Source organism: Tenrec ecaudatus, chromosome 13 (assembly GCF_050624435.1).
Source record: "Tenrec ecaudatus isolate mTenEca1 chromosome 13, mTenEca1.hap1, whole genome shotgun sequence".
Lineage (NCBI taxonomy): Eukaryota > Metazoa > Chordata > Mammalia > Afrosoricida > Tenrecidae > Tenrec > Tenrec ecaudatus.
Genome location: NC_134542.1, coordinates 112412735 through 112422317, shown reverse-complemented (window position 1 = coordinate 112422317; position 9583 = coordinate 112412735). Strand labels below are relative to the sequence as shown.

The 9583-nt window shown below is 46.7% G+C and overlaps 1 protein-coding gene across 4 annotated transcripts in view; it reads left to right on the top strand.

Moving 5' to 3' along the window:
* The first annotated feature begins 6145 nt into the window (after positions 1-6145).
* SPOPL (speckle type BTB/POZ protein like) overlaps positions 6146-9583 on the top strand; it is a 55123-nt gene continuing 51685 nt past the window's right edge. For 3 of the 4 annotated variants that reach the window (XR_012779379.1, XM_075530017.1, XM_075530016.1), the window contains exon 1: positions 6148-6370. The gene's annotated coding sequence lies outside the window, so the exon portion shown is untranslated. Of the gene's footprint in view, positions 6371-9583 lie in introns of all 4 variants that reach the window. The other variant, XM_075530020.1, reaches the window with a different exon arrangement.

The window sequence follows — 9583 nt, the reverse complement described above, 5'->3', positions numbered from 1 at the left end:
AGAGGCCAGGCAATCCTGGAAAGCACAAACCCAAGTCACTACGGCCAGAGTAAGGAGCCCTGGGGGTGTTGTGGTTAGGCGGTGGGCTGCGGTGATCCGAATGTTCAGCATTTCGAAACCACCAGCCTCTCCTCAGGAGAAAGACTGGGTTTTCTATTCCTCTGAATAGTTACAGTCTCGGACTCTGACAGGGGGTCTCTCTGAGTGGGCATTGACTAGTTGGCAGTGGTTCTCCTTGGTTTGGAGAGTGTAGGGGTGAGGGAGGGCTGTTGAGAGGGGTGAGGCTGTGGTTGACCAGGAGCCGGCTGTTCAGGCAGTGAGTGCCTCAGTAGATGGGAGGGTCTGCTAGGATGGGAGTATCGGGTTGCTAATTTTAGAAAGATTCATCCTGGATTTTTCCAGGCAGGGAGGCAGGCAGGCTGGCAGCAAAGGGCTTTGAATAGCAGAGAACTGTGTGGAGGCAGGTGGGCATTCAGTGTGGCGCAGAGCTATGAATGCAGAATTGGCAACTGCTAGACATCAGGGCTTCGTTTCTAAAGCAGAGGGCAGACGGGAGGGGAGGAAGTGAGAACTGAAGACAACAAACACTGTCCTCAGAGCGGTGGAAAATCAGTGAAGCCAGGCACGCTGAGGCTGGGGGTTCTGAAGCTCCCTGATGATCCAGTGTGATTGGCTGCTAGGTATCCCCAAGAACACCACAGGGGATCAACCAACGTGGCGGGACTTCCAGAGCAGGGACTAATTCTATACACCTGGTTTTTGGGAGGAGGAGGGCCTTGGTCTAAGTGACCCAAGATTACCCTCAAGGCAAGGCTCATTAGTGTGTCAGAGAAAAAGGAAATGACAGCTGTCATTTCCTGAGTCAGGTTCACAGGAGAGTGGGGTAAAGTGGCCTCACGTTGGTGGGGAGAAGAGGATACAGGCACAGGGCACCACCCAGTGGGTGTTGCAAGGGCAGATATTTAAATAATCTCTGCCCTGATAGAGAGAAGGGTGTGTCAGGCAGGGAGGGGACCCTAGACCCTGACCTACTAGAGATATTGTGATGACAGAGCAGAGATAAAAGAGGCCTCAGGGGAGACTGAATGGCTGTACCTCTTAAGCCATTTGGGCTGGAACAGAGGCTGATGACCTCTGGCTGAGAGTCAGGAGAAGTTCTTAGCTTCCCCAGGGACAATCTTCAGGGTCCAGGCCAACCACAACCTTTCCGCTTACCCGGAAATAGAGCAGCACAGAGCTCAGCCAAGACACCATCGAAGAAGAGAAGGTTTCACTGACCAAGCTGAGGAAGAAGAAGCCATCGCGGAATAGTAGCTCATGGGATCCCAGCCCAGTCAAGGATGTCCAGCCGCTGTAAGTGACCTTGGAGGAGAAGAATCCTCAGGGGAGACCCAGAAGGATGTTGTCGGGTGGGTGGTCTTGCAGAAGGGGTCAGTTTTGGTTTTCTTGTATTACATTTGTAAGTACCACACATTCCTCAAGCAGAGGTAATGTAAACTATAATTCACCAGGCATTATTGGTCTAGAAACAAGGGATTCTAAGCTTTCATAAATGGAAAGGAAATATAACATATGTCAATGAATGAGTCAAGTGGCACTTAGCCCTTCTTCTTTACATGGTGGTACACCAACAACGATTTTACTTCCCGTAGACCTGGCAGATTCTCTCACAGCCCCAATTAAATACATACATTTATATTTAATCTGAAACAAGGGGACATTCTGAAGTACTGTGTGGCGGTCAAGGCATAGGTGTCATGAAGGAATTAAGCAAAGTACTTGAAAATGTTCCTGTTCCACTCAATGGCAGTGAGTTTGGTTTTCTGGAGCGTTGGTGGCGAAGTGAGTTAAACTTTGGGCTGCTAACTGAAAGGCCAGAGGTTCAAATCCGCAAGCTCTTCTGTGTGAGACAGACGAAGCAGTCTGCTTCGAGCAAGATTTACAGCCTGAGAAACCCTGGGGACTGTTCTACTCTAACACATGGTGGCTATGGGTTCGGGTACAATTGAGATGAGTCACTGGATGGTGAAGTCTGGGACAATTCTACTCTCATTCATGGGGGTATTGCCAGTTGGAACTGCCCCACATAATCCAGCAATAGTGGAGTTGAGAACAAAACTTACTCTAGCTCACGACCCCAAGTCCATTCTGACTCATAGCAACAACCTAGAACTGCTCCTATGTGTTTCTGAGCTCTTTTTGAAATTTGTATTTATTTTATTGGGGGCTCGGAGACTGTAGCTCTTTACCTGAGTAGAACCACTCCCTTTGCGGTTAGCAGCCCAACCAGTGGAACAAAAAAGACAGGAGTAGAATCAATGCCATTGCACTGTAAATATGGAAGATATATGGGGAATTTTTTATTATGTATATTTTTTTTACCAAAAAATACAAAACAAAGGGGTACAGGTACCAGCAAAATTCCCAGGACAGCAAACTCTAGATATCATTATTTCAGATTCATAAGACAGGACATCTGTGAACAAACATATTACTAATTTTTGACCTCTAAATATAAGGTCATTCAAAGATTATGGTCAGTTTTTCCTTGATCTAGATATTTTAGTTTTGAATACTAGAATTGGAAAGTGATAGCACAAAACGGGTGGGAGAGGATGTAAAGCAATGGCCAGTCCAGCATGCATTCCATAGTCAGGAAATGAGAGCAGCTACGGTGATTCGCAAACGCTCACTGTGTGATGTCAATTTGGACTGATAGTGATTCTATAGGGTCTAGGGACCCTATGGGGCCGAGAGAACTGCTCTGGTGGGTTTGTGGGACTTTAACTCTTTACTAGAGTACGTAGCCTCCTTAGAGGAGTCGTTGGTAGTTTAGAAATTCTGACCTTACAGTTGGCAGTCCACTCCAGCCACGGCTCATCTGTGGTGTTTAGAGAAGAGAAATGCGGAATTGCAGAACTCCCTCCACGGATTTTCAAGCCTGTCATCTTTATGGAAGGATTCCTGGGGTTATGGAAGGATTGTGGGGTAGGCATTGACTGACTGGGCTGCTAACCTCAAGGTAATGGTTTAAACTCACCAGTCCCTCCTCCAGAGAGAGATGAGGCTGTCTGCTCCCATAAAGATCGACACATCCAGAAACTCAATCTAATGGCACTACGGATCTGAATCAACTGGATGGCAGTGGTTCTGATTTGTATCTTTATGGGAGCAGACTGCCGTATCTCTTTCTCATCAAGCAGGTGGTGTGTTCTAACCACTGATTACCACCTCAAAATCCCTGCGAGGCAACTCTCCTTGGTGACCAGCCAAGTCCTTAACAACAGTGCCATCAGGGTGCTCCAGCAGGACCAAAGCTGTTACTTATTTCTCATTTAAAAAGTCCTTTCGTGGCAGCAAGTAAGCAACGCCTATTGTTAACAGGTGCATTCTACACTTGGTATACCGTAAGGAGGGAAGATAGCAAGAAAGGTAGTTCTTTACTGGTAATGTAGATTCGACTTTAAGCCAAGTTTATGGGCCACAAACTCGCTGTCATCATGATTCCCACTCATTGCCACCCTATTGGCAGAGTAGGGTTACACCTGTGGGTTTCCAAGGCTAAATCTTGATGGGAATAGAAAGCCTCATAGATTGCCAAACCATACGAGTTTATTAGCATTTGCTATACGTTATGGCCACTATTGTTACTTCCTATCACATAACCAGTGAGTGGGTAGTCACAGACTACTAGAAAGATATTAGGTTAGGAATGAGTGGATAAAAACACCCTGAGGAGCAATTTGACACCCTTCAGGTGGAAGTTAATAGAACCCATATCAAATCTGAACCTCATCCTGTAGGAAGGGCCACCAAGTATCATTCCTATCTAGCTCTCAATTTGAAACCTATTATAATTTGATTCTCTTGAGAATATGACACTTAGTGTGTGCCCACTAATGATTGATAATTCAAACAGAAGTCATGATATTAAGGGGCTGAAATAGCTAGAAAGCCTGCTTAAAAATTATATGTAATTTTCATCTTTTTTGTCATTTAAAGTTAACACAGACCCACGATGAATCTAGCAAATCGTTTACATTGTTTTTCATTTGCTTTCGTCTGGAGGTGATAAAACGCACTATTTCCTCTTTCGCCCAGCCCCCAGTAAACCATACTTCCACTTCTGGTTTTTAACTTTCGGAGTTCCTTAATCTACATAAAATTTCTGTTAAGCTCAATTCAAGCCCTGTGTCTTTTATGAAAATAACTTTGAATTTTTGGCTTATGCTGATCATTTCCTTTTTTGAAAACCGTTGGCAGGAAATACATTCGACACATTTTTGAGGTCCCTGAGTAGGAAAAACGGGTTGTGTTCAACTACTAAAAAGCAAAGTTTCAAATCGATTCAAACTGATTTAGTCATGGGCCATGAAGTGAAAACGTTCCAGACCAGAATTTGTAAAATGTGGGTGAAGTGGCACTATATTCAACACTAGGAATAATTATAGATCAAAGTCTTGTAATAGGAGACTCAAAAGGGGTTGCTTTCAGGAACCTCATGTGGCAGGACTGTGGAGATCACTGGACCCATTTTTTAAAAATCATTTTCTTGGTGGCTCATACAACTCTTATTACAATCCATAGATCCATCCACTGTGTCAAGCACATTTGTACATTTGTTGCCATCATCTTTTTCAAAACATTCTGAACCCTTGGTATCAGCTCCCCATTTTTTCCTGTCTATCCCCTACCCTCTCTCCCTCATGGACCCTTGATAATTTATAAATTATTTTATTTTTTTCATGTCTGACACTGACCGATATCTCCTTTCACCCACTTTTCTGTTGTCAGTGGACACATTTTAAGCAGCAGTTTGACACCATGTTGAGCAGGATAGTGTTCTGACTCTGTACTTCATGAGATTTGGCTGTTATGCAACATGCACAGTTTCCTAAGCAGGAGACTGAGCCAGAATGCCTTGTTTTGTTTCAAACACATAATATTATCAATATAGTGTGGGGAAGATTTATCTTTTCCGTTTTCAAACGCCAGTAAATTTGGATGAATTGCTTCATTTAAAAAATTATTTTTACACTTGTAAAATTGGCATAATTTCTACCAGGTAGATGCAAAAAAAGTTGAAAGGATTTTTTTAAAAAACCATAAAAGTACAGTGTCTGGTTCAGTGCCTGGCACACAGCATATACTTCATAAAGGTTAGTCCTTCGGCCTCCCCTTCTCTCTGGAAGCCAGGTAAAAGACAAGAGTAACCATGATCAATGCACACTCCGTTAAGTGAAAGTTGTCCTTAAAAGATACTGCTGGTAATGTGGCAAAGCCTGAATTGTTGGTCCCTCAAACCTCTTTCATTAGATCACTCAAGGCAGCTAGATCCATTATCTTTAACCTGAAAGTGCCGAATAAAGTTCTGGTCTTTGGAATTCCCTCTCTAAACTCCAAGACGCAGCTCCTCACAAATGCAGATGTTTGCTCAGTAACAGCTTCATTTGTCAACCTCTAAAGATGCCCGCGCCCCGCTGCGCTTCTCCCAGCGTCCTGGGCTGTCCCCTCTCCCAGGTAGGAGGACTTCGTGCCTCATCTCATGCCACCGAAAACGGCTCCATTCTCCGCTCTGGCGCTTTCTGTCTGTCTATCCGGCTGTTCTTTGGAGACTACACTGCTGTTCGTGGTTCACCAACACCTATCGCTCTCGGCTCGCACCGGGGGCTCCATGAAAGTTGTACCTGGCTTTATCTAATACTGGTTCCGCTCCCCAAAACTTGCACAGTGAAACGGTGGCCGCCTTTAAGTTGAGGTGCAACGGTGGGATTTCTAGGAGAGGAAAGTTTAACGCGGGCCTGGGAAAGGGTCCCCGCAAAAGCAGGCCCCTTCTATTCTGACCCTCCAAGGTCCGGGCGAGCAAGCGGCTCTAGACTTAGCCTCTCAGTGCCTGGCGGCGGCGGCGGCGACTTCCAAAACCCGGAGGCGCGGCGACGTCCAAAACCCGGCGGCGGCGGCGGCGACTTCTAAAACCCGGCGGCGGATCCAGGCGCACCCGGAAGTGCCTGGTGCGGGAGGGAAGGAGGAAGAGCTTCGCGACTCGCCGCCGCGCGCACGCGCCCTTGCGAGCGAGGGCTGGGAGTCGCAACTAGGAAGCGAGCGTCGGGACGGGCCCGGGGTGGGGGAGCTGCGCGGGGGCGGGAGCAACCGAGGCGGCCGCCCCTGGCGGCGGGTTTGTTTATCCCGGGGAAGAAGTTTAGGAGCGGGAGGCCGGGGAGGAAGGCGGGAAGGAGGGATGCAGTTCGGCGGAGGCGGCCGCCCCCAGGACTCGCCGCCTCGTCTCAGCCGCCGCGGCCGCCGCAGCCTCGGGCTCTGGGGCCGCCGCGGCCGCCGCCGGAGAGGAGCCGCCGCCGCCCCGCCGGTCCGGGTACGTGCCCCTCCCCCTCGGTGCCCGCCGCGGGCCTGCCCGCGGGACCCCGCTACCCCGGGCTCGCCGGCGCCGGGCGGCCTCCCCTTCCCCGCGGCGCCCCCTCCCCGCCGCGTCCGGGGCCCCCAGCCCCAGCGTTGCACGGCCCGCCGCGGCCCCGACTCTGCCCTCTCCCCTCCCGCGGCGCCACCTCCCCTGAGGACCCTCCCCTGATCTCTCGCCCGCCACCGCCTGGGACGCCCCCTCGCCTGCCTCCGCAGGCCTCGCCCCTCCTTTCCGCCTGCCGGTGGACCTCATTTAACTGCACCCCCCACCCCCTACCTGAGCTCCCCTCCAGTCCCTCGTCCGTGTACCTGCCCACCCCGAACGCGGCCCAAGGCGACGAGCGCCCTCCTCCCCCGACACACCTGCGGCCACACACTGGAAACTGCCCTCCCGCTTTAGGGCCCCGTCTCGCTCTGCAGACCACCCAGCTCTTCTGCCGTTCCTCCCCTGCCTCCACCTCCACGCTGCCCTCTCGGCAGTGCTCGCTCCCTTAAGGGCATCTCAGACTCGCAGTCCCAAGTTCTAGTCTGCGCTTTACCCCCCTTCTGCAGCCTTTGTAATTCCACCCCGGCTTGAGGGTTGGTACAATTCCCTCTCGTAGAGGAGGAGGGAGTTCGAGTCGCCGGGCCCGGGAGAAGTAAGATTCACCTTCTGCCAATCCCCACTTCCGGGCGTCTTTCTTCCGTTTCTGGGGCCGTGGACGGTGTCATTGAGCCCTCCTGAAGCTTTGTCTATGTGGGAATACTCGTGGGCCGGGATTCCCCTCTTCTCATTCTTAGTAGGCGTTCTTCCCACTTCCTCTCCACTGGACCCACTTTACCTGGCACTGCAAACTTCAGTCATAATAGAAGGTTCACGCCTTGGGCAGTTGTGTGTCCCCTGGCCGGAATGGGAAGAGAGGACTACTTCAGATTACCACCTCGTTCTTGAGAGAAGTGTTGCCTAGTGATGAGCAGCTGAGGCTGTTACCACGTTGCCAGAGTTTAAACAAACTCCTGCCCTGCCATCTCAGCACTGACTTTTGGCAAGTTGTTTACTCTCTCTGTACCCGAATAGTTCTTACAGTTTTAAGATGAGGATCCCTCCTCATAGCGTGGTCACGATAAGTTGCGTAAGTTAACTGCAGATCAGGAACTTGAAACCGTGCCTGGCACATGGTGAGCTGTCAATAAAAGCGACTGCTTTTGTCATCCCTTCGGTTGACTTGGTTTGCCTCCTGGTAAGGTTAATCCTGATGGGAGAGGAAGGTGGGAATGGGAAGCTACTTTTGACTTCTGCATTGAATGCCCTTCGGATTTACATTTGGTTGCAAAATGAAAGATGTTAGCTTTTTATTTGGCATAAATTTCCAGGCTACATGAAGATTAGTTGATATTTTACATACCCATTGGATATATCAGAATTTTAATCATTTTGGGATTAAATGAAGTTGAAATGTGTAGCTTGCCCATCGTGGAAAATGAGAATATTACACACAAGGTTGTCAGTACAGCAAGTCTCAGAACTCGTGGGAATTACATCTCAAGATAAAACTTTGGCGTCATTCATTGAGTACACTCTCAACATGTTAGGTTCATTCTTGGTATTTCCCCAGGTTTGACTCAAAAAAATAGGATGGTTTAAAAAATTGTTTTTAAACTATCTGCTTACAAGCTGTTGAAGAAACAAATGTAAATAGATTTTGTTTAATTTAGTATTGCTAAAAACAGTAAAAATTTGAAATTACAATTTGCTATTCCAAGTACATGTAAAATATAAATATAAGTAATTATCAAAATGCTTCTCTATGTATTGCTCAAAGCCTTTTAAAAAAGTTAGTACCAGTGCCGTGTGCCCCCAAACTGAGTAGCAGTTGGTTATGTGGTAACTTTGCCCAGAAGAACTTTTGCCCTTTCCTCTGCATATTTCATATCCTACCTACCTTCCATCTCTTCTTTTTCCACATAGTCTCTTGGCTTTCCTGTGGCATTGTCTTCACCAAAAATATTAGAGTCAAAGAACTTAGTTGAAGAAAATGTAAAACTTTTAAAAAGGTTTATCGAAATTTGGAAGGGCTAGATTAAAATGGACATTTAATCATTTTCTCTGCTGGCCACACCATTCCTTTGGTTTTGTTTGTGCATATTTCCCCCCAAATATTTAATGAGCACCTAATGTGTGCCAGGTATTCAGGATAAATGAGCACAACCATTCTCAACCAAAATTCCAATAAAAAGCCTTAATACTTTCAGACATCCCAAGTATATAAATTATTTAGCACCTCTCCTAACACCTATCCAGAAAACCAAGGAAACTTACACAGACCAGTCTTTGTAGGACTTAATTCTTGCACTACTCTAGTTGGGAAAACTCTTATCAGAGAATAATAATGTAATCTCTTCTGTAATTTATGTTCTAACATAGGCCTTACTAATATAGTGGTATGGTGGTTATGTTTTGGGTTGCTAACTTCAAGGTCAGCAGTTTGAAACCACCAGCTTTTCCAAAGGGTAGACTTTCTACTCCCATAAGAATTTCTGTCTCAGAATCCCACAGAGCAGTTCTTCCCTGTCTTATAGGGTCACGATGAGTCCAAATTGACTCAAGGGCCATGAGTTTGGTTTTGCTTTCCTGTATGGCCCGTACAAGGAGCCTGATGGCATCTCCAGATGATTGTTGAATGAACTGCTAACTGCAAGGTTGGAAAGTCAAGCCCACCAGCTGCTGTATGGGAGAAGTTGAGGCCATCTCCTGTAAAGATTTACAGTCTCAGAAACCCTGCGTAGATTCTCTGGGAGTCAGAATCAGTTTGATCACAGTGGGATTTTTAGTATGGTCGCATCCAAAGTTTTCAGTGAATACTGTGAATACTATTAAAGGTAATGAAGGATAAGAGCTAAAGTGCTTTATTTTTTTTTTAAGTTTTTATTTTTATTTTTTTTTTAGTTTTTTACAATTTTTATTTATTTTTTTTCCAATTCTTTTTTTTTAATTTTAACAATTTATTGGGGCTCATACAATTCTTTTCACAGTTCATATATATACATACATCAATTGTATAAAGCACATCTGTACAGTCTTTGCCCTAATCATTTTTTTCTCTTTTCTTCTTTTACATTTTATTAGGGACTCATACAACTCTTACCACAATCCATACATATACATACATCAATTGTATAAAGCACATCC